Genomic DNA, 25,502 nt, shown 5'->3' on the forward strand with positions numbered 1-25,502 from the left:
CATGGGGATAATTGTCTAATTTTTAATAGAATTGTTTTAGTCAGTGAAAACATTCCTATAAAAAAATCATAACACTTGCTACTCAACAAATACTGAGTAGAGTCAGCATATTTTGAGATGTGTTTAAAGTTTTTGTCAACATCCATTTTGCCAAAAAGTTATTGTAATTTAAATTAAAACATACTTTCCTTACAACTTTTAACATATAGATGAAAAAAGAGGCTATCCTTATATTGAGAAAATAGCTATAAAGAAAGTGAATTTAAATCAATAATGTGGGTTTTTTAAATATTTAAAGATATGATATAACAAAGTCTCACATGCATAACTTTATCATTGACATCATAAATCTTCCAATTTATTTGCATTGCTGCCAGCTTCTTGCCACTTCACAAAATACTTCCGAAAAGCTTATCACTTTGTGAGTAGAATTTTCAGAAAGTATAGAAAATGATGTTGGATTATATTTTAACAGTGTAAAAATTATCCTACATATACTTTTGCAGAAAGGAATTATAATTATATATAAAGCATAAACACACGCATATACATTTGTCATCTAAGTCAGAAGATGACTTCAATGGCAGCACGAAAGACACAGTTCCACCGGGATCCTGAGAATGTGTACAACGCAGGAAGGCTGACTCACACCTTAGGTAGTTTATGGTGAAGAATTAGGCACTGCACTCCGATTCTTTGTCATCAATTGGGGCAATAAGGAAAATTACCTAAGATAAAAAAAATGTGGCATTGAATACTTCCTAAAGAATCTTCTAATACATTTGATACTCAAAACACCTTAATAGTTCAGAAATAAACTTCTTTAATTTTTCATTCCATCACACACACACACCTTTTGTTTCAAGTTTTAAATGGAAAACAAAATCCATTAACTCTTTAGCACTTGGGGCTACCCTCTAGCTTATCATCCATGATGATGTTACTTCATGTGAACATTGAATCTCTGACTCAGAAAGGGGGTTGTTTTGAGCAGTTGTATTTCTCATTGTGTTGAAACGTGCATTAAGACTGACTGCTAATATTATCTCTTCTCAAACAGTGTTAACTTTCTTCAGGAACGTGACACCATATCTACACCTCAGTTTTTAAAAAATTCCCTTCATGGAATGTGATTTGTTGTAATAACTATATTTTATTGAAAAGTCTTTTTAGTATACCCAAAGATATCATAGGGTCATTTTATTAATATGTTGGAGTGTGGAGAAAAGTTTTAATTAAATTGAACTTAATTAAATCACCAGTCTACTTTCCATGAAAAAATTAAAAGGTTTCCTGATTTTTTTTTTTAACATCCTGCACTTTCCACATTGGACAAAAACTCTCCTCCAAAGAGTTGTACTTTTTCTTCTATGATTTTTGGTATGTTCTGTGCCTATAGAACCCAAATTTTGCAGCTGTCCATTCCATTGCTATTTCTGGAAACAAACTCTAGTTTGGTTTCCACTCTTAATCCAGAAGTTTAGGAGAGTTAAAGATGGAAATATCATTGAGGAAAAGAAGGAGATGCCAAAGTATTGGAAGCACACCAGTAGTTTAATTTTAAAACAAGTTCCGGAGGTCGTTTTTGGACCCACGCTCTTTCCTCTAATAAAAATAGAAATTTTTGACACGCTGTTTGGTTGGTCATCCCTCCCTCCTTTATATATTTATATATGAGTTTTCTATCTCAAATTGATAAGAGTTTATTCCTTTCCCTATAGAAATTCTCTCTTTTCTTGAGGAAAGATTACCCAGCAGGGAAAGTCAACCATTCTCGAGCTGCCGTCTCCATCACGTCCCAGCTCTCATCTTTGCGGCAAGGACCTCAGCACCAGCTGAAGACGGCAGGGCAGCAGGCACGGGCCCTGCATGTTTGTCTCTGCAAAAATGAAAAGGCAGCTGAGAAGCCATTTCAGCAAATTAAATTACAGTTGATTCAGTCCCACCAAATTAGTTAATAAGAAAAAAGACAAATTTTGATTCTGATGTGGAGGATGCCTTTTTATGATGCTGTAAAGTGGAAAATAAACAGTGCCCGACTAGTTGTTGACAGCTAAACGTCGCTAATATCCAGAATTTCTCTCAGGGCACGAGGCTCATTGTGGCACAAATTTCAGTCTAGGGTTTTATGATGAGAGAGATGTTCTGGCTGCCAAAACATTTCTCTCACCCCTGCCACACAGAGTCTAAAGTAAACGAGGAATAAAGAATAAAAATGAATGGGGTGAGACCCATGTATGTCGCTTGTCTCCTTTTATTTTTCCCCCAGTAGCTATAGGGAGCAAATTGTTATTCTGATTAGGAAAAAAAAATTAACCAGAAAAAAATATATACATGTGTCATAGAGACATAAAGAGAAACTTACGCTTTTATGTTATATTGCCTCTTAAGATCAAAGTAAGGTTTAACTCATTTCTGAATGTTTGTTTATCAGAACTAGAACCCTAACGCCTAAAGACCAACAGTGAGCAAGGACTATGTATATTCCTCAGGACTGAAAAAAGAAAAAAGGAAAGAAAGAAAGAAAAGAAAAGAAGTAAATTGTGGACAGCAAAGACCAATGAAGGTTAAAATTTGATCCAGAGTTGGACATGCATGTTGAGATCAAAGCCTTCAATAATTCTTTCAGGATGGAAATACCTAGAGGCTGTTCTATGTGACCGAATTCGACTTTGATGTACTATGCCAACTAAAGAGCATTTATTCTCCTTCACTTTTCCTAAAATAATCAATACCATAAACCACTGGTTCATGTATTTCAGAAGGTCAAAATTTTCCTGTGGTTTTTAAAATAAGTTGGAATAATTTTTCTAAATGACGTCTAACTTGAAGGTCGATGAATGCTTCAAGTGAGGTACAATAAGCAAGCACAGACATGCTTTTAAATAAGACTGGTCTTAGAGATACGGAATTTGCGGTGCTTGGAGAGTCCATACCCGAAAACTATGATAGAAGAAAAGTAACTAAAATGTTATATTAATATAATAAAAAAGACAGTTGAGAGAGATATTCTGAAGACAATATTTTTATTGGTTTTCCTCAAAGGCATAAAGTTATACATGGTTATAGATTTTAATCTTAACTAGTAGTATTCCCCGCATAGAGGAAAATATATTTTAAACTACTTTTCATCTTTTATAATTTTAGGGTAATTTTAACTAATATTTTAACAGCTATTTACGTGTAAGTACTTTACATAGACTAGTTTTAATTATCCCAGAGAAATGTAACAGATATGATTTAAAGATAAGAACGCTAAGACTCAGAGAGTGTATGTAACCTGAAAGGACAGTGCAAACACTCTAATCCTGGTCTTGTTCATCAGAAGACTTTCACGCCACGCTGTCTCTCCAGGAGACGTGTTTCTGTGAACACGATCCTGGAATTAATACAGTTTATCGACAGGGGTGGGAGCTGAGCAAACTAAATGGAGGGAAGGAGGGAGGAAAGAGGGAGGGGAGGAGGCAGAGAGGGAAGGAGGGAGGGGTGGAGGGTGGAGGGGAGGAAGGGAGGAGAGGCAGTTTGTGGCAGTTAAGTACCACAAGCAGGAACTTCTGAAGCAGCCATTGAAATAGAACAGCCTTTGAAAAAGGAGAAGTTCTGGTAACTACACTTCTTGTCTAATTATTAAAAATATTTCAGGAATCTCCTAGAACTGAAAACATGGCTAAATCCTTGCCAGGGATTTGTGACTGTGAGACAGAAAAAAAAAAGAATAGAGACTTGTTGCCTAATTAACAAATAAAGAGCCACACACCTTTGATTCTTCCTTCCTTTGAACCAAACTTTCTCCAAATGGTGCTGTTGACAGACACGGGGCCGTGGAACTACATCATTGCAATTCTGCTGGAAAGCAAACAGTGACACACACATGCCCATTGACCTAGGGACTCAGAGAGAGTTCCGGAATGCTTGGCCTCGTCATTTTCTAAGCAGAAGAGCCAAAGCAAAAAGGAAAAGAGATGAATTGGGTTCATCATGCAAAGAATCTCTTTAATGCACACTGTCCTGACCTCTGTTACAATCTTTCACCTCCCTCCAAATCCCCATAAGGAATCCCTTTATAAAGCCTTATATGCAGTTTCACGTGAGACAGCATGTTTACAGCTCCGTATGCATTTGAGGCAGTGGTTCTCAATATGTGGGCTGAGGACCTTGGAAGTCCCCACAATTGTAGGGCGTCCACGACGTCAACGCTATTTTCTTAATAACACAGAGACTTTCTTCTTTTTTCTCTGTCTTGACGTTTGCGTCACTGGGGCAGAAGCTGTGGGGGATACAATTTCTGGCATCATGGCCACAGCGAGGCAGTGGCAGCAAACAGCTGGGGGTCACTGTAGTCTTCGCTGTCATGCACTTGTCATTAAATAAATGCTTGTTTCACTTGAGACTGTCCTAGATGAAGCTGTAAAATTTGTTAATTTTATTAAATCTCAGGGTTGGAGCATGTCTTTTTTTATATGCTTTGTGACATAATGGGACGTTCACATAAAGTGCTTCTGCGGAATATCAGAATGAGATTGCCCCAATCAGACACACTGGGGACATTGAATTTCAGAGTGGAGCTCACAGAACAAGAGTTTTTATTGAAGAAAAACTCATAAACTACAGCTATTCAAACTTGAGTATCTGGCAGTTTTTTTAATGATCAAAGTGAGCTTGTCTCTTCAATGTAAGTATCCAGCTCTCTTTGTTATCAATGGCAAAATTCAAGCTTGAAGAGGAAATTAGAATTTTGAAAAACCTGTATCTTCCACCATGGCTACTCAGTACTATAGATTTTTGGGATGAAATTGATGGCAGTATTAACAGATGTGATTTTTTTATATTGGGCAATTTTTAAGGCCTAATTGTGTCCCCTCAAAGTTCATATTTTTTTCTTTTTTTTTCTTAAAGATTAGGACCTGAGCTAACATCTGTTGCCAATCTTCTTCTTCCTCCTCCTCCTCTTCCTCTTTCTCCCTGAAGCCCCCCAGTACATAGCTGTAGATCCTAGGTGTAAGTCATTCCAGTTCCTCTACGTGGGACGCTGCCTCAGCATGGCCTGATGAGTGGGGTTGGGTCCCCAGGATCCGAAGCAGCGAAACCCTGGGCCACCGAAGCGGAGTGTGTGAACTTAATCACTCGGCCATGCGGCCGGCCCCGCTCAAAATTCATATTTTCAACTCCTAGCGTCCATTACCTCAGAATATGACTGTATTTGAAGATAACACCTTAAAAGAGGAAATTAAAGTTAAATGAGGACATGAGGATGGACCCTAATCCAATATGTCTAGTGTCCATATAAGAGGAGAGCAGGACACAATCACACACAGAGGAAAGACCCTGTGAAGACATCTATGAGCGAGGCCTCAGAAGAAACCATTCCTGCCCTCATCTTGATCTCTGACGTCCAGCCTCCAGAACCCTGAGAACACAGATTCCCTTGTTTCAGCCGCCCAGTCTGTGCTCCTTTGTTATGGGGCCCGAGCTGACTAACACAAGAATGAAGCGTGTCGACATTTGGGAGTTCCGCACATCTCAGTGAATCAATGTTTTCCAATAAAACCCAACAACAGTGTAAGATAGACCAGTAGATTCACTGTAACAGAGTATGAAGTGTACGTGGATGTTGTTTCAGTTTCCTTTCCTCGCTACTGCGCAACTAAACTGTAGCTAGACTGCAGCTAACGTTTTAGAAACTATTTGCAGAGTTTCCTGTGGTATCAAGAAGAGAATATTCACCGTTACCTAAAAGCTTAATGGAATATCTTAGCCTTTTCTGACTCTGCATCTCTGTGAAGCCAGATTTTCTTCATAGACTTCAATGAATGAAACATATCACAGCAGTTTGCCATTTTAAAGTTGTTTTAGAAGTGTCATTATTTTTGGTAGCAATTGTTTATATTAATACTTAATTTATTTTTATGTAAATGAGTTAATAAATAGTATAAAATTTTCTCAACTTTAATTTTAAATATATCAAGAGCTATAATCCACATAAACAAAATTCTTTAGTGTTTAGTAATTTTCAACACTGTAAACAGGGCCTGAGAGCAAAAAGTTCAAGAACTGCTGATTTGAGGAAAAAACAAATAATAAGTAGCATTAGCTATCCTATGTGGAATTTGCATTATTATGCCAGCCACTGGCTAAGCATTTCACATTTGCTTTCTCAGTTTGTAAACAGAAATATTTGCAAAGTTAACAAAATTATCTCCCTTGAGTGATGAGGATTTTGAAGTTCTCTATGATTTCATAATTTTAAAAGAATTTCACAACCATAGTACGTCCTATACTGGGAAACAAACCAGATTATAAGATTTTAAAGCCAAGTATATTTGATGTATTAGACCAAACATTCAAGAGAAAGGGTACGTTAGAGGAATTATTTTGGCGATAGCGAGTCAAGTGGGGATTTATCAGGATTTCTGCAAAGATTTAGAAACCAGTGGCCACTAAGTGTCTAGTCTGTAGAGTGATTCTCCTTCTGACCTGGAAGAGTTTTGGGTCAAACAGCTTTTGTGAAGGATATTGTAGGATGCTCTTCAGTACACTTCACCAAATACTCAGCTTCAGTGTTGAGATTCCATGCACACAACTCGAGAAAGTGTCTGTTTCTTCCAGGATTCTCAAAGATGCACTATAACAAACTTGAGTATCAAATAGATTTAACGAGACGGTAGAAGTAAACATTTCTCTTTTTTTAATAATGGAATTGCCTGGATATTTTTTATTGCTCAATTCCACTCTTAAACTAGATAGAACCAAATATACTCATATTTGACAGATTTTCTGAAGATTATCCAAGCTAGCACAAAGCCTATAGAAACTTTATATTAAGGTATTTCTGAACAAAATGGTAATATGGTTATTAGAGATGATGAATGGTCATCTATATGTGTCTCAGAAACCTAACGTTATTATTAATGATAATTTGCTCTCTATCTACTGTTTGCTACTTATCTTTCAAAGAAGATGGAATATGTTGTGAAACGTCCATTGTATCAGTTTGACCAGTAGAGATGAAAGCAAAGTGCCTAAATAATACTTTATAAATTCTGGAAAGTTGATGATCATTAAAAATTATGTTCCAAACATACGTATTCATTACATCAATGTCAGTGCGTCTTCTGATAGTTCTTCCATTCAATCAGTTTATATTTCTCAGATTTCGTGAATTTGTGCCAACAATATTTTTCACTAGAGATTTATGGCTTTACTTATTGTCCTGTATGCTAAGTGCTTCCAAATGCAATACGGTGTTGAGGAAAAAGTTGATTTAAATTTGATTTATGTTTTTGATTTAAATTGTATTTCCAAATAATTTCTTTGATCTGACAAGGCTCTTAAAATAATTTTTTATTTTAGGTGTTAATAGTAAAAATTTATAAAACGTCTAAAATTATTTTTAGAAACTTTTACAAACAGTTCTTCTCTATGCCACAAAGCTCTGAAAGATAATCTATCAAATTTTGCACCATGAATATAAAATTGTTATATAGTTTTGTTAGAAACAAGTCTCATAAGATTTTAGGCACAAAGCAGTGATGGTCACCTGATATTCAAAATTAAAGCCATTGCTCTTTTGCAAAGGGTAAAGAAAAGAGAATGTGAGCAGGGAAGACAGTAAGGAATGAAAATTATTCAAATAAAATACTATCTGTGGTGGAGAGGCTTTGAGTAGATACTGCATAAGAAAGAATGCATCTGTATCCTTGAAACTAAAATACTAGTTAAAATTAACTAAGTCAACTCAAATCATAAAATAGTGTTCCAGAAGTTCAGAAATGAGATTATACTATCATACTAACCTTAACCTTTATTGATTTGAAGAGATTTATATAAGTATTTTAAGAATGAATTTGATTTAAAATTCAATCCTAATGCTATATATTTTATTATCACAAGATTAAAAATCCGACACATGCCGTTAGGTATGAACTCTAATTTTTATATTTAAATAACTATGATCATGTACTTTTTTTCTTAAATCTTACTTTTCTTATAGGTAACAAGCAATCCATGTGTCATTGTTCTATTAAATTCTTAAGCCACCAGAAGTTCTCCATGCCTATAATTCGTCTACTTGTATGTTGGATGACCGAATGGTTTTAAATTGCATAAAGGGCATGTCTCCAGCAGCCATTTTTTAAACTGAAGCAGGAGGGATTGGGGTTAGACGTAATGAAGAGCTTCCAGGCAGTGAGACTTTTAGCAATGACCTAATCGTGAGGGAAATTGGGAGGTCTCCTTTGGGAAACTTTTAGTGAGAGGCTCAGTGATTTACCTTATTTTCCTCTCGATAGCCTCCTGCCTGAAGAGAGGGGGGCACTCACTCAGCGAGTTCCAGACGCTGATGCGCCATCTTCACAGGTTTTGCTGTGTCTGAGTAACACTTAGAATGGTTTACCCAAGATATTTCTCCAAATAGATTCATTCCTTTTCACTTAAGCCTTTAGTCAACTTAAGCAATGACACTGTATCAGTGAAATCACAGTTTCATGGGCTAATTATATTTTACAGATGTGAACTAAAACATATTATTAAAAAAACTGTTCATCTTTGTTGTGTCCTCAGAAAAGATACATGTTCAAGTGCTAACCTTGAGTACCTGTGAAGGGGACCTTTGGAAATAGGGCCTTTGCAGGTGTGATCTAGTTAAGATCCAGTCCTACTGGATTATGGGTCCCAATCCAGTGACTCCTGTCCCTATAAGAAGAGGGAAATTTGGCCCCAGATGCAGGTCCACAGGGAGAAGACCGTGTGACAGTGGAGGCAGAGACTAGAGCCATGTGTCTCCAGCAGAACGTACGAGGGTTGTCAGCTACCATCAGAAGCTGAGTAGAGGCGAGGAATGATCTTGCTCTAGAGGCCTGAGAGAGAGCACAGCCCTGCCGTCGCTTGATTTCCAGACTCCCAGCCTCCAGAACGGCGGGAGAACACATGTCTGTTGTTTCAAGCCATCAAGTTTGTGGTAATTTCTGCAGCTTTAGGAAACTAATATATATGCCAACATACCACCTAAACTCCTCCCTTTTCCACCAGCAGGATGCACTTAACACCTGAGGAAGTGTCGGGCTGGCGCTCTGGGAAGGCCCTTTTCGGTCCTGTGGTTGGATGATGATGGCCTGCCTCATGTCAGTCATCTTTGCACTCGGTCATGCTGGAAGTGCAGCACCTCTGTTTATGAAGGTGAAGAAAAGGCTGTTTTAATCCAGTTTGAGCAGATTGGTTTCATAAATTCCAAATGCTCCCTGGTGTGTGCAGCTGAACGAGCTATTAACTCACAGTCTTCCTGGGACCCACAGCCCCTGCAGAGCCATGGCTGGGGCTTGGCGGTCTGTCTCCATGGTCGTCCCCAAACCCGCTGACTTGAGAATCACTGGCACATCTGAAGTCTTACTTTTTAAACGCATGTCTGTTCAGCTTCAATATTGAGATACTGTGCACATAACTTGTACTTTGATTTATTATGTAAAAAGTGATGTTTATTTTCATCGGATTCCAGATATGCAGAAATCAATTTTGCATACTTAAGGATAAATAAAATATTTTCCCAATTTTATAGCAATTTGGGAATTTTTATCAATGATCCTAGAACTGAAACACCATTATATAATAGAAAAGTAGTTATGTTTTATTTATAACTATGCTTCAAAAATTTAGGGAAGATAGAATACTCACGTCCATTTCTGTGTCTATAATTAAAGTAAATGTAGATAAATGACTGTTATAGACACTTTTTATGGTTTGTATTGCTTATGATGTAAAATTGTAAGCTATTTTTTAGACATCATTAATAAAGTCTAAAATGGGTATTTCCATATTTAAAAAAATTAAAAGTATTATATTTTCCATTATAAAAATCATGGCAGGTCACCTGATTCTTCTGAGAGCAGGAACAAGACAAGGGTGTGCACTCTCACCACTCCTATTCAACACAGTACTGGAGGTATTGACCAGAGCAGTTAGGAAAGAAAAAGAAATAAAAGGAATCTAAATTGGAAAGGAAAAAGTGAAACTTCCTGTTTTCAGATGACATGATTCTACATATAGAAAACCCTAAAGAATCCACCAGAAAACTATTAGAAATAATCAACAACTACAGCAAAGTTGCAGGGTGCAAAATCAATTTTAAAAAATCAGTTGCAGTCCTATACACTAACAATGAACTAGCATAAAAAGAAATCAAGAACACAATCTCATTTACAATCACAACAAGAAGAATAAAATACCTAGGAATAAACTTAACCAAAGACGTGAAAGACTTGTACACTGAAAACTATAAGACATTATTGAAAGAAATTGAACAAGACGTAAGAAATAGAAAGATATTCCATGTTCATGGGTTGGAAGAATACACATAGTTAAAATGTCCATACCACCTAAAGCAATCTACAGATTCAATGCAATCCCACTCAGAATCCCAAAGACATTCTTCACAGAAATAGAACAAAGAATCCAAAAATTTATATGGAATAACAAAACATCCCAAATAGCCAAAGGAATACTGAAAAACAAGAACAAAGCTGGAGGCATCACAATCCCTGACTTCAAAATATACCACAAAGCCGTAGTAATCAAAACAGCATGGTACTGTTACAAAAACAGGCACACCGATAAATGGATCAGAATTGAAAGGCTAGAAATAAAAAGCACACATCTATGGACAGTTAATCTTTAACAAAGGAGCCAAGAACATACAATGGATAAAGGAAATTCTCTTCAATAAATGATGTTTGGAAAACTGGACAGACACATGCAAAAGAATGAAAGAAGACAGTATCTTGTACCGTACACAAAAAGTCTAAATGGATGAAAGATTTGAATGTAAGAACTGAAACCATAAAACTCCTAGAAGAAAATATAGACAGTAAACTCTTTGACATCAGTCTTAGCCACATCTTTTCAAATACCATGTCGACTTGGGTAAGGGAAACAAAAGAAAAAGTTAACAAATGTGACTACATCAGACTAAAGTGCTTCTGCAAAGCAAAGGAAACCATAAACAGAATGGAAAGGCAATCCACCAATGGGCAGAAATATTTGAAAATCGTTTGTCAGAAGAGGCATTGATCTCCAAAGTATATAAAGAACTCGTACAACTCAACAACAACAGAAAAAAAACAACCCCATCAAAAAATGGGCAGAGGATATAAACAGACATTTTTCCAAGGAAGATATACAGATGGCCAACAGGCACATGAAAAGATGCTCAACATCACTAATTATTAGCGAAATGTGAATCAAAACTACAATGAGATATCCCCTTACACCTGTTAGAATGGGTACTATCACCAAGACAAAAAACAACAAACATTGGAGAGGCTGTGGAGAAAAGGGAACACTCACACACTGCTGGTGGGAATGCAAACTGGTGCAGCCACTATGGAAAACAGTATGGAGATTTCTCAAAATACTAAAAATAGAAATACCATATGACCCAGCTATCCCACTACTGGGTATCTACCCAAATAACTTGAAATCAATGATCCAAAGTAACATATGTACCCCTATGTTCATTGCAGCATTATTCACAATAGCCAGGATGTGGAAGCAACCCAAGTGCCCATGAATGGATGAATGGATAAAGAAGATGTGGCACACACACACACACACACACACACACACACACACGCAGTGGAATACTACTCAGCCATAAAAAAGGCAATCATCCCATTTGCAACAACATGGATGAACCATGAGGGTATGATGTTAAGCGAAATAAGCCAGACAGAGAAAGAAAAACACTGCATGGTTTCACTCATATGTGGAAGATAACAAACACATGGATAAAGAGAACAGATTAGTGGTTACCAGAGAGGAAAGAGGTGGCAGGGGGGTGGGTGAAAGGGATAAAGGGGCACGTTTGCATGGTGATGGATAAAAATTGGACGACTGAGGGTGAGAACAATGAAGTGTATTCAGGAATTGATAAACAATAATGTACACCCCAAATTACACAGTGTTATAAACCACTATAATCCCCATAAAATTACTTGGGAAAAAAGTCATGGCAGTGAGCTCACATAAAGAAGGTACGGAACAAGCAGAGCTCTCCTTGCCCGAGAGCACGTGGCTGCACAGCCACGGAAAGTAACAGGGAGTTCTGCTTTTTCAAACATTTCTGTCACTTCTCAGATCCATAATTTAGAAGAGGGTAGAGTTCATAATATATTATCATTTAGGAACCTCTTATCCTAGTTAAGAGAAGAAACTGTGTTTTCGTGTTCAGTGCCACCAAATAAGATTAGGAGACTATGCTCTTTACAGAATCCCACAATTTCAAGTCGTTGGTAATTCCAAAACCTTTGTCTTTGGGAGCTCATCTGTACTGTGTTTCACAGGTAAACCTATATGATTTTATGCTATAAATTTCAATATATAAATTTCAAATTATTCTTTACACTGAAAATTTTTATAAGTTACTTTAAAGAGTGAACATATTTGTCTTACACATGCATTAGATGTAACTGTTCATCATCTGCTTAGATGCACGTAGCAGGAGTCACCAGGACTGGGATGAGCGTGGCCTCACACTTGGTGATCAAAGCAAGCTTGAATTGAGGTTTCGGCAGCACAAAGTTTCTTTGGTTGATCTGAATTCCAGCTTTACACGACAATTCATGCTATTAATTTAATAAACTCCAGAAATTTGCCTTCATGGGTGTATGCTTTTTAAGAACAAAATCCTCTATGTTCTCAACTCTTACCCTGTACATTGTCTCCTGAAAACGGGAAATACATTGCTTAGAATTTGTAGTACAAATAACAAGTCAGATTATTAACAGTCTTGATGGCATGAAAGTGTAGCTGCACATTCCTAAAGGCCTGATTTAATGTGAGGATCCTCTTAACTTTGGGGAGACTGGGGCTGAGTTTTTAGAGGCTCTCCCATAGTTTGTTAATATTTATGGTACTCCCATAAAAGAGAAGGAAGTTTTTAGGAAATGAAGAAAAGCTACAACGCTCGCTCTCAAGGTGCATACAATCTAGCAAAACCCAGATGATAGAAGAAATTGTGAAAGTGAGTAAGATCATGTGGAGAGAGAGAGCACCCAGTGCACTTTACAGTGTATGGAAGTTACATAATAGAGAGCATCGGAGGAGGAATTACAGGAAAAGCTCTCCAGAGCTCTCTCAAGTATCCTAGAGTTTTTGAAAAGTGTCGGTGATATTTAATGAATGGTATTGCTTTTCTGTCTATACATTGTAGATAAGGACACATCAGTCTATTTTCTTCCAAATGTCATGGCAAAGACAGCTCCTGCAGCTCGTGTTAACTTATTTGGACGGAATCTCTCGTTGCTATGCACGCAGACTGTGTAAACAGGCCAATAGAAGTCGCCTGTGTGAAAACTGATCATCTCAACAGGGGTTGTCAGGGACCCCTCGCTCTGAAGCCACCTTCCCAGTGTGACTTACAACATAGGACAAGTAGCCGCGTGGACACTCTCACAGAAGGAAGGACAAGAAGAGCGACTCCACATATACAAGCAGGAGCTTTAGGATGTTGGGCTATGTTAAAATGGGGATGGGGAGAGACAGGGATAACATTTGTGATGGCAGGTGCCAGGCAGCACAGGTAAGAGGTAACATCGAACTCCAGAGCTGTATCATGCAAAAGAGGGTGAAACAAGCAAAATGAAAAGCCTACAAGTAGGAGCTTTAGCTTCTGATACTCAAAACTTGCAGCAGAGAGAAGAGTTACACAAAAGGCAGTCTTACTGTGGTTGAAAAGGAATGTGTAAATTTGAGATAACTACAGACAAACAATAAATAAAAGTCATATGTATGAATATATCATTTTATTTATGTACTTTTTTTTCAGGGAGAGTGATACAATTTCCAGTTGGGAAATTTCACCCAGAGCTTGCTGCTTTCTTCTGATTTTACTTCTCAATATCTGAAGTATTTATTTAATTTTTTTCTGTCTTATTGGACTATAAAATCATGGAGTATGAGGATTAAGTCATCTTTCCATCTTTTTCCTAAGTCACATAAACAAATTCCAATCCCTGCGCTCATTTCTCAAATTGAACAAGAGTAAAGAAGGCCAACAGCCAACTACATCTTATCAAGAAGAGTTTCTTAGAAATAAGATTAAAATGGAAACAGACTTTTAAAGGAGAAACGGCTGCATCCATTTATTGCATTTTATTGTCTACAGACTGTCAAGAGTATACTGGATGTGAGAATTCAGGTACTGAGCAAAGACTGGGTAAACAAGGCTTGATTTACTTAAACTTATGTCACCTAACGAATCTATTATGTCTTCAGAGAACCCAGAATATAGAATCTAGAATGTTTTGTTGACTTGCTGTTGAGAATCTCTTAATCTTGAATCTCAAAACACAAGGAAAGATCATTTTGTCAATCTCTCCCAATATTTTTTCTACCTGTGAAACTATATCATAAATCTTTGATTATGGGAATCAAGAATCAATCTTGTTTTATCTCTATGTCTAACTCATCCAGATAAAATGGTAATTGTGAAGTTGTATCAGCATTAAATTAAGATGCGGTTTTGATTCATACATAATATATGAATCCTCAGGACACAAACTGATTTAATATATGCCTTTATTTAGTTTTTACTGCATTCAAGCTATTGTGCTAGTCTTCGCAAGCGTAGAAAAATAAGATGAAGTTCTTATCCTCAAAGGGTTTTGATCTAGAGAGGCACACAGACATACGAAAAATTTACTATAAAACTGACTAACTCTGCAGGGCTGGGCAGGTGGCATGGTGGTTAAGTTCGTGGGCTCCTCTTCTGCAGCCCGGGGTTCAGGGGTTCGGATCCTGGGCGGACCTACACACCTCTCATCAAACCATGCTGTGGCAGTGTCCCACACGCACAATAGAGGAAGAATGGCATAGATGTTAGCTCAGGGTCAATCTTCTTCACGAAAAAAATAAAAACAAAAACAAAAAAACAGGCTAACTCTAAAATTGCCTTGGGAGGTCAGAGCACTAGCAAAACAATGTGGGTTTAAAATTGCTTCCATCAGCATCAACGTTTAAATGAATAAAGTGACAAATAAAGATCATTCCTCATATATTCTCTGCATTGTAAATCCTCTTGGGACGTCCTCGCAACAGTAAATGAATGCATATGTTTATATTCTCCAATTAGTCTTGGCTCCTTAAGACTTTTCCTGGAGAGGTTGTTGTTCTGCTTGCAATATTACAGAGGTATGATGTCATAGTTAGACTGTTTAATTTGGGATTTTAAGGACATCAACTCCTTCATTATTTATTGTTTGCAGCCCGTTGGAAACTGCTCATCTGGTACTAGAATTTCTAAATCTTGAAATTTTAACTTTTTTGTTGTCAAACCTGCGTTGCAATGTCAGATATCAAATTTTGGTCTTTAGCAAATATCTACAGAGCAATATTTCTTGCTTCATCTTGTTTATCTCACACATTGACCATCTTGTCTAATGCTAGTATTTTTAAGCTAAAGAGTCTCAATGATCTGTGTACAAAATACTGGCAGCACTAAAGCCTGCTATCTTGTGTTTACTTGATTATCACTAAATACACAGTTGTGATCTCATTATCTGCCAATTCCGTTGGATTTTGAAATCCATTTTTGGTATGTAAAAATGAAATCTTTTGGCAGGAAACATGGAATGTGTCCTTTTGAAAATTAATGCAGCCAGTTTGGGGAGGGAAGTGGAGAGAGAGAGGGAAGTGTAGATACTTAACCAGGCAGGCCCCAGGGAAATTGCTACTTTTGCCTTAAATTTTCTCTTCTTTGCTTTCTTTTTTTTTTTTTCTGCTGAGGAAGATTCGCCCTGAGCTAGCATCCATGAGAAACTTCCTCTGTTTTGTATGTGGGTCACTGCCACAGCATGGCCACCAACACGTAGTATAGGTCCACACCTGGGAACTGAACCTGGGCTGCTGAAGCAGAGCGTGCCGAACTTAACTACTAGGCCATGGGGCTGGCCCTGCCTTAAATATTTTTTAATCCCCCCTCATATTCTCTTCCCAGTTGTTTCCCTATTGCCCTTCAAACTAAACCTCTTGCCCCCATCCTTATGAAAAATGCCTTGTGAGTGGAATGCTTTAACCTGGTTGCAGGAGCCAGATTTCTGGCAATAACCCCATAGTCGTCTCTCTCTGACTCCCCAGTCTCACCCAGTGACCCAGTGACTCACCCAGTGACTCACCCAGTCACATGGTTTACCAGGTCAGGCAAATTCTACCTTGTAAACAGCTCTCCTGTCTGCCTACTCTACTCCACACCCCAGCACCTACCCCATCCAGGGACTAACATCTTTCACTGGAATTACACCTCTCACTTGATGCCATCAGAAAATTAACTGTGCCACCCACTCTGAGCTCGTGGCCCCGCCCCCAAGTGACAGCAAGATCACAAAATGCAAATCTGATTTCACCGTCCCTCTTAATGGCTTCCATTGCTCTTGGGTAAATTAAACTAAGTTAAATGGCTTTCAGAACTTGGCCTCACCATCTCTCCATCCTTCTACTGTCCCCCAGGGCCTGCACCATTTCTTCCATTGGACTATAATCTCTGTTGCTTCTAAGGCCTTGTGTGAACTCGTCCTCCAGCCCACACCAGCTCTTCGCTGGCCCCTTAGATTTGTTTGACTCCTTTTGCACTTCACAATTGCCTCTTCATTTTCAGAATGTCTTCCCATCTTCCCAGAGCACTGATGCCTCGTCAATGCTCCAGAGTGGCCGTGGACGTCCTAGTGTGACCGTCTCACAGACGAGTCTCCGTCCTCTCCACACACACTCCCTGGAATAGTGTTTCTCATGGGAGAAGTTTAGACCAGATGATGTTCTGGGATTTGTGGGGCATCTTTTGTTTCATGATGATTCAGCAACACCGTTGAGGGGTGTTAGACACCCTGCAGAATGTGAACAGTCTGAAACAACCAAAGATGGTCCCATATTTTTGCAATTTTTGACAGACCTACAGTAATTTGGGCAGGTGGAAAGTAGGTTTGCAATCATTCAAGACTAGAATCTAACTCCCTTATATATAAAAACGTATTTTTTGCCCAGTTTTACTATCTACCAAATTTACCAGGAATACAACTACAGAATAAATTCAGGAAACATTGAACTATGTGATGATCAGAATTTTAGAAAAGATGTTGTTTTACGTTTTAGAAAATCCTACCACCATTTATGGTATTTGAATTGGCAGTAAACATGTAATCAGTCAATGTTTATAATTGTCACATTCACGGTGATTTTACCTATCAGCGAAGGGCTCTGACCGCCTCATCATGTCTTCTAGTGAATTAGTGACTGAGGGTTTAAACATTGACATACACGTTATTTTATGACAAATTACTTTCCTTTGATTCTTCCTTCATAGAACAATTAGCGCATAATAATGATTTTGTTATTCAACGGGACTAGGTAGGTATTTTATCTATGATTTTCATTTTGGGGTATTAAAAGAGATATTATAAAACATGTATTTTAAAAGGGCTTGCAGTCTGCCAAAGAATTCTCTGGAATTCATGTTCATGTGTCTGATACAGAGCTTGGGAAATGGAACCCACTGTATTCTGCTTGAATTTGTTGCTGTTGTTGGTATGATTGCCTCATGGACCTTGACTCTCTTCAAACCCACCCCCATCCCTGCTAAGGTTCTGCTAACCTCGCCTTCTTCCTGTGCTTGTTAACTACCAGCTGGTCGTGGGGCCGCCCTGACCCAAACAAATCGCTAGGGGCAAGGCACACAGTCAATAGGGCTAGACAGGTGTCAACACATAATTTTATTAGTGTCCTTTAGTATCAAAATGTTTAAGGAGCTATTCTTCCAGAAAGGTCAAGGACCAAGACTCAATAGTTCAAGCTGACTTTGAAGGATTTTTTGGAGTTCTCAATTTATGGGCTGACTGATTTATTCCCTGTCACATCCCAACAAAGCATTTGTCTCCGATGGAGAGTTGTAGCAGTCATGGAGTGTGCTCTTTGTTTGCTTTTCAAGAGAGAGCCAGCCAACAGTTGCTGTCAGGACCCACAACACCATTTGTGCCGAGTTTATGATTTCCTGGGTAGTCACAGCCCCAGCTGATACCAGAGCCTGGTGGAGATACCAGGACCTGACCACGTCTGCCCAATGGGACGCTCCACATGAGGGAGTCTTTGTGTCAGAGCTCCTCTTTGGGCTGACCAAGACTTCCTCATGGTTGTGCTACACCCAGTCGTCCTTCCTTCCTCTTCTCCTTTGAATAAAGAAGGCCAGACACACATTCTAGGCTGAAGACTTTCTTTGTTCACTTCTCTCTACCCCATTTATCTTTCACAGGCATTATCCCCAATAAATCTCTTGCACTTACAGCTGCATCCTACGATCTGCCTTCAGGAGGACCCAGCCAGCACAACATGATGACTGAGCATCTTCCAGTCAAAGTAGCATACACAGCAGCACAGGGGCTTAAAAGAACAAGGTTTGTCAGAAGCTTCTGGAAGTTCAGTTTGGTCGAAACCTAAGCATAGTTTTGGAAAAGATGTCAAAAACGGGACTGAAGAGTTAGGGAGAAACTAGTCTTAAAGCGGCTTATGATCGAATGATTGCAATTTAATTCAGAGATATATGGAGTACTATTTAAAAATTTAATGCGGTATAATTAAGTGATAAGAATTATGTTTCAAATAGAACAGGGTTTTTCAAGGTGTGGTTTAGAGGTTGAGTTATAGTGCTATGAAACAAGAAATCAAAAGAGATTCATTAGTAGTGTATAATAATGTAGATGAAAATGGGCATGCATGGACATAAGGCGTTGCCTGCAAATAATAATTGAGAAAGTGAAATCAGGATGATGAGGGTCAAGCAGATCATGAAGGAGAGATGTGATGTGACGCAGGGCAGCATAACAAATTAGTAGTCCTAATTATCCGAGAATTTATTGCTGGGGAAATTATCTTTTGTTTTTGAAGTTGGTAAGTAGATGAATTTTCTAGAAAGAGATTATAGAAATGTGCTCATTCAAGGAAAACGATATCAGTGTTTTCTCTGGGCCATTTTCAGGTTGTTCACTGTAGTAATTTGCAGGATCCAGAGCAAAATGAAATGTGGGGACTGTGTTCAAAGTGTATTAAAAGTTTTAATATGGTGACAACAGTTCATTAAATTAAGGGCAAGGGCCTTCTAAGCACAGGGCTCTGCATGAATGTATAGTCTCATGCCCATGACTAAAACAGAAGAGAAAACTGGAAAGACAGCAATTTATGACTAAAAACATGTATTCAAATACACAAATGTTTGGTTACAAGTATAGTAGAAGATACAATGAAGTAACCAGGTGCTCGCACTCATTTGGAATACGTAAGTTTAGATTTAAGAGAAGTAAGAGAAAGCCTTTCCACAGGAAGGGGGTGGCCAGCTGAGAGAGCTGTGTTGTCAGCGGGAAAACACTGGAGCAGAAACAAGTGATAGGTTAAAACCAGACGTATTTGCACACGGAAGATATTGAAATAGAGTATCTCATCAGTACAAATTGCCAACTGTCAAAGAGGCAATAAAATAAAGTCACACTCACAGACAAGACCTAACTCAGAAATGTAGTGTCAGGATAATCCCTACCTTACGACATTGATAGGATGGACCATCTCACGCTGCGTGTGTTCCTGTGTGTGCCTCACGCCAAGGCATCGATTTTATCTCTAGTTCCTAAAAATACCTGGAATACTTTATATTTCATAGATAAGTTGGAACAGGGAATGGATTAGAAAAAGAAATGCTAATATAGGACATGCGTGTTCTATCTTTAGGGACAGTATCAGAATACGGCCTGAGAAAATTGCATGTGATCCGAACAGAAATCCAGTTCCAATACAGACATTTGTTCAACATAGATTTATAGTCATTGTTATAAAAATATTTTTATGAAATACTTCTAAAATGGCCTTTGACAAAATTAGATGAGATCACTGAATCTAGAGTATTTTTAGTTTAATAACAATATTTTCCCTAAGTCTGATGAAAGTGGCCTCAAGTCTTCTCCGTTACGCATTTGCTGTAGATTACGGTGATCTTGCGCGGACTGTCCTGTTGTGCGGCATCTCCCTTTCTACCCTCTGAGGCACGTTAAACACCCCTGGCTCTAATAGCCGGTGATGGCACTTCCAACCTGCAGCCTCAGTTAAAGCGTTTTCCTTCTAAGAGTTTCCAGAATGCCTCTTAAAGGACCCCCTCTGAAAGGGCGTGTGCGATACAGGCTCATGCTCATAATCGCTGCTGTGAGTTTTCTCTGCCCCCAGGTGTTCAGCATGAACAAAGTTTAAAAATTAGTGGCGTGGAACATCAAAGGGACCAAACAGAGCGCTACCAACAGTGAATATCAGAGAAGCAGAGAGCAGGTGAGGCCCTGACTCGAGGAGCAGGAAGAGTCAGTGCAGGAACTGTACGACAGACAGTGTCCCAGCATTTCAGGGATGTTTGCTTTTTAATGCAGAAGGACTTACAACTAGAGTATGAGACTATGTGCTGGGGCTTTGGGGAGAAGAAGAAAATAAAAGGAAGATTGGCAACAGATGTTAGCTCAGGTGTCAATCTTTAAGAAAAGCAAAATTTTATTGGGGGCCAGCTGGTTCATGTGCTCTGCTTCAACAGCCTGGGGTTCAAAGCTTTGGATCTGGACAGGGACCTATACACCACTCATCAAGCCATGCTGTGGCAGCATCCCACACACAAAATAGAGGAAAATTGGCATAGATGCTAACTCAGGGCCAATCTTCCTCACCAAAAATAATAATCAATAGAAGACTATGAATCTGCAATGATTAGTGTTAAACAGATATAATATTAAAATAAATTGTGGATTATACACCACAAACTGTCATCTAAATGAACTCTGTCATTTTAAATATTTATGCAATATTTAAAATTAATCTGTCTAGGATATTTTAACTCCATAAATAACAGATCAATATCTAACATAATTATATTTAATACTTACCGAAAATAGTTTCTTTTCAATCCTCTAAAATATCATGGAGACCAAATAAATTGATTTCAGCTGCAGAGATTTTTCTTTCTTTGGCTCTTATCTCTTCAATTAAGGTAAATAATCCTCAAAGATAAAGAATAGAAGAAACAAGCTAATTGACCCAAGATCAAAGTTAGAAACCTTATAACTATTTTAAGGACTGTAAGTTTACAGATGCTGAATTTTTACTCAGGAAAGTAAAAACACAAAAATTGATCATTTCCTAATGCCAACAGTTCCCTCTTTATAAAAATTACCTTGCCTATCTCCACACCTATTGATACCAGCTCAACACAAGGTTGACATAAGGCAAGACACATCATAGAAAAGAAACCATAGCGTAACTTTAATTGACCTCTGACTAACTAGCCCAGACATGCTCTGTAGATTTTGTGCCCCACCCCCCCAGCTGCTTTAAGATGATACCTTTGCTCTTTTGAGTTCCTTAGGAATGTGATGACCCCTGGGCAGAGAGCCCATGCTGATAGCCATCATCAATGACAATGGAAAGATCAGGGTATAGGCATTGCTTCATTCTCTGATGCGTATACAGTAAACAAAGGGTTATTAAGAACTAGGACCAGACGTCTGCCCCACCCAGAGACCAGCTGCCTCCCCTACCTGGAGACCGGCTGTATATAACTGTACATATAGGTACAGTTATATATATATAAGTTATATATATATAGGCAGTTATATATATATATACAGTTATATATATATAGACTGTATATAACTGGCCTGTTGTCTTTGTTCTGTGAGATGGTTCTTTCAGACATGTCAGCCATGTTCCCTCTTGCTAGCAAGCTATAATAAAGTCCTTTCTCTCCTACCACCTTGCCTTATTGGCATGTCTTGCTGCAAGCAGATGACTCCCCTTCGGTGGTAACGTTATGATCACATGGATAGAAAGGAAGAAACTTCTAGAAAAGAAAGTTTAGGAGAAGGGTGACAAATAAAAATGGCAAGCAATAGGATATATTGGAGAATATGAGGAAGCCATTTGGTATAAACCTAATTCGGCCTGACCTTGTCTTTCCAAAAGGGCCTGACCGTGGCTGCTGAGCATGCATTGTATATCTGCTTTAGAGATTCCCTATGGCAAGAACAAAGGCCCTTGAGATAAAGGTGCAACTTCCTTGCCCCTCCCAATGTTGGCATCTCCTTAAGGATTAAGCATCTTTCCTTGGGCTAGAAACTGATTGCTGCGCTCACCTGTGACCGCCCAGCTCGAGACAATAGTCTTGCCTCCTGCTACACCCTCTGAGATAGCAGACCCACTACCTGCTGTGTCTATCAAACGCTGTGCCGACAGGGCAATCTTGTGACTATTGTGGGAGGCACATTTCAATCATATGTGAAACACCCTGTTTGGGGGTATATAACCACTCTGTGCACCCCACTTCTTCAGTGCCCTTTCTTCCTTTGGGAAGAAAGGCCCCAGGCCATGGTCCTCGGATTTCAGCTCAGAATAAACTCACCCAAATTTTCATTTACAGATTGGTTATGGATTATTTTCGTCGACAAGGGAATAGTTGAAAACAGGGCCAAAACCAGTAGGCCCACAAGGAGGTCTATTAGCATAAAAACAGAAAGAAATGTAAGATAAGTAATTGTCTGCCAAATTCATGTGTTTAAAACAGAAGAATAGTCCTAAGAAGATTAGGACAGTCTGGAAGAAGACAGAAGCAAAAAGGCTCATCACATTTTCAGAGAGCTGGTTGGGAACAATAGCTCAGAGGTTAGTTGGCAGAGTCTGGAATCAAAAACATCTCAAATAACGCAGCAGTACAAACTAACATGGTTAAATGTGATACGCTTGAATGAACACCCTGAAGTCTAGATTTGAAGAGATGAATGAAGTATCATGAGTCGACACCAAAAGACCGGAGGGAAGTTCTGAGCTGGCACCTGGACCTTGCAAGAAGAAGAGCTGTGATTAATTGAGTGTCTACGTAGGGGTTGGTAGGGGCCAGTAGGGGCATGATGGTAGCACGCTGTATTTCTGTCATCCCTGATTTTAAAAGTACAGGGTGTGTAAAACTTAGCTTAACAGTAAATAATGAGGAAAAAACCCCAAAACTAAAAATGCAAACCTATAAGCAAAAGCAAGAACTGCAACAACAGGAACAATTTTAACCATAAGGACAGCGAAACTTAAGAGTCTGATGGGACTCACAGGATGGATAAAACCTTGGCTTTCATCAGCGGAAATGTAAGCCCAGAGTCTGTTTCAGCTGCCTCACTGTGTGCTCTGTATGTGAAGAAAGGAGAGATAGGACTGTGATAAACATCCATCGTGAAACAGTTCTTGCCCTGGGGAAAAGCTATTATTGGTGTGTTTATACCGAAAAAGCAAAGACTTGGAAGCTCTAAATAGTTGTCTCTGAGTTTTATGGAGCAGAGGACAAGACTCACTTTGCATCGCTACAGGCGCTATTGGGGTTAATGGGTGAAAGTTAAGAATTATGTGTTCGGATTTGTTAACTTATTGTGCATATTGAGAAACCACTGTATGTGAAGACATGATATTTAGTGAATAAACAAGTCAATTGTCCAACAGTCACACAACATTCCTTGGAAGAAGCGAGGTCCCTGGCCCATTCAGTGACATCATATGGTCTTTTTCAGGATATTTCTCTGATAAAGGGAAGTGGACTTTCAAGACTGCTTCAAACATAAAATTCAATTACTTTAAAGATCTGTTTACTAAATATAAATATATATTATATAAGTATGTAAGTATGAATCTATAGATATGTATTCATGGTACATATGTGTAAAATACTGTGACATTTTAGATGTTCCAGGGCAAAAGAATACAGGAAATGATTTTTAATTTCACCAATAATCATTTTTAAAAATCTCAATGGTGTTGCAGATCTGACATCACTTGATTCTTACGCTTATATAAAATATTTGACCTTACTTTAAGTGGATTCTATATATCATATTCACAGCAGACACGTTCTCTTGGCTTTATTTCCAAAAGCATGCTGAAGAAAGAGATGAAGCTAACATTAGAAAAAAATATTTAAAAAATAACCACTTTATAGTTTATGAAAAAACCTAAGCTTTTAATGTCTTACTGTCCAAGAACAGATGTGGAAAACAAAATTTGAGACAGCTACGCATAATAAATGTCCAGGTAGTCCAGGCAAAAGTGATCGTGGATTTATTTGGGAGTTTTTGGCCTAAAATACCATCTCAACTCTCTTTCTCAATTAGACTGTCAAAATAGAGTTTGAGGTTTATCTCCACTATGCCAAGCCACTTTTCAGATGGCAGCTGTGAACTTCATGAAATATATGCTAAATGGTTGTTTGGCTAAATTCAACCTACATAGTAATGAAACAATCAGTCAAATTCTATTTGAATTATAATAAAAGATTGATATTTTTAATAGAAAAATCATAAAGTAGGACCAAATCATCGTCAAAATTGTATATTTAAAGTCATTTATACTATCTCACTAATTTTGAAATTCCTATTAGACATTTTAAACCAAAACATTTGGAAGATTAATCCTTCCAGTTCAATTATAAATTGAATGTATAATATGCAATTTCTATATTTAGAATTGAAATTCATTTTGTCCAATTTAACCACTAATATGTCTATTTATATTTTATTTTATTCATTCATCCCATTATGTTAGGCACCAGAAATAAATATAATAATGTGTCATATTCCTGCCTTGGAGGAATTCTTGGTTTTACAGAGCTGTTAATTTAGAAAAATAGTTTTGTATAAAAGTGATCCATTGGACTTTATCTTGAAGGTCTTCCATTTTTGCATTTAACTCACCATCACCACACGTCCTGCAAGAGCATCCAGAATTCTTAGGTCACCGTCCGTCCTCCCCTGAGCTTCAGCGCTCTGCTGTACCGTGTCCACCGGCTCTCCCTGCGCGTCGTAGGCAACACTTGTGATTCTCTCCAGTTGGGGGTTTGGGAGGTGAAATGGAACGAACTGCGTGTACATATTTTTCTGCTGAGTTCACAGACAGAGACGGGGATACGCGGATTTACAAGTTGTGTGCAGCATGATTGCCAAGCAACAGCATCCTCTCCCAGCCTCACGGGAACTAAACACGAAGGCAGCAACATGGGCTCCAAGGACACGGTAATCCGTCTCTACCGCAACAGCCAATACGGAAAATGTTGGTGTGTGTTATGTTAACGACATTAATCTGTGACAGTTTTTTCAGTAAGAATATTGCAGAGCTGGAGGAAAACTAAAGAGCATTAGTTAACCAACCAAGACGATGTCTTTTCAGACAGTTTTCTAAGACTCTGTAATACTTCTGAGTTCACTGGGTTGACTTTTTTGACCCAGAAATTTTATTTAATTTAATCCTTAATTAGAATTTATTTTCTATGTTAGATGCACTTCTTGCATTTCATTTGCTAACCTCTATATTTCTGAAAAATTCCTACCTTTGTGAGGACTCTTGAGAAGTTCATTTCTTTCCTGGTCTCCATTTTATTTTCTTAATTTTGAGCATGCAGATTCCTTAATGAATTCTTGGCTGGT

The 25,502-nt window shown here is 38.3% G+C and overlaps 1 long non-coding RNA gene across 1 annotated transcript; it reads right to left on the reverse strand.

The window, feature by feature from the left end:
• LOC138923705 (uncharacterized) lies at positions 1–24,914 on the reverse strand. The gene is made up of 7 exons (XR_011437697.1): positions 24,774–24,914; positions 23,896–23,962; positions 23,146–23,220; positions 20,937–21,050; positions 3,758–3,928; positions 1,752–1,879; positions 1–728 (listed from the first exon to the last, which is right to left on the reverse strand). It is a non-coding gene; the product is annotated as an uncharacterized lncRNA (long non-coding RNA).
• Positions 24,915–25,502: the final 588 nt, after the last annotated feature.

The sequence above is a fragment of the Equus caballus genome, chromosome 4, assembly GCF_041296265.1.
Source record: "Equus caballus isolate H_3958 breed thoroughbred chromosome 4, TB-T2T, whole genome shotgun sequence".
Taxonomy (NCBI): domain Eukaryota; kingdom Metazoa; phylum Chordata; class Mammalia; order Perissodactyla; family Equidae; genus Equus; species Equus caballus.